A 625-nucleotide genomic window follows, 5' to 3' on the forward strand; every position below is an offset into this window, starting at 1 on the left:
AAAAAGTACATTTTTGAGAAGAATCAGCCCTGCTTTCTTAGCCTCTGGCTTGGTTCCAGAGGGTGACCCTCGAGCCTTCTTTCTTTTGCTCTCCAGGGAGTCATCAGACGTGTACCTGTGAGTCTGATGTGTATGCAGGCGTTTTCGCAGGACTGGGAAGCTCCAAAGTTTCCGTTTGCAGGCCAGTTAAAAACAACAGAATCCTTTCCCCATAACGCAGCCTACTTGATTTTAGTAGTTTAGCAGCTTGACTCTAGAGTCTAGGCGCTCCATTTTATTTCTTCAAGCCAAACTCTCCGACAACAACGGATGCAGGGATGAGGCGGGCGCGCAGGCGGAACCTTAGTCCTTACCTCTGTTTCCCGCGACGCCGCCCCTATGGCTACACTACCAAACGGAAGGCCTCCTTCCCCTACCCGCACTGGCCTATTCTGAGTAGGTTCTGGAGTTTGCGACTAACTTCAGCTAAATGACTAAGGACAGTTTTCTCAAGCGGCATCTCCCCAGCGCGGTCCTGCGAGCCCCCCAAAGTGGGCGGCGCCGAGCCTGGAGCCACGCACATGACCCCCAGCGGCGCCGAGCGTAGCCGGGCGCGTGCTCGTGCGCGTGCTCAGCGTGCACGCCG

Source organism: Myotis davidii, unplaced genomic scaffold, assembly GCF_000327345.1.
Source record: "Myotis davidii unplaced genomic scaffold, ASM32734v1 scaffold591, whole genome shotgun sequence".
NCBI classification, from domain to species: domain Eukaryota; kingdom Metazoa; phylum Chordata; class Mammalia; order Chiroptera; family Vespertilionidae; genus Myotis; species Myotis davidii.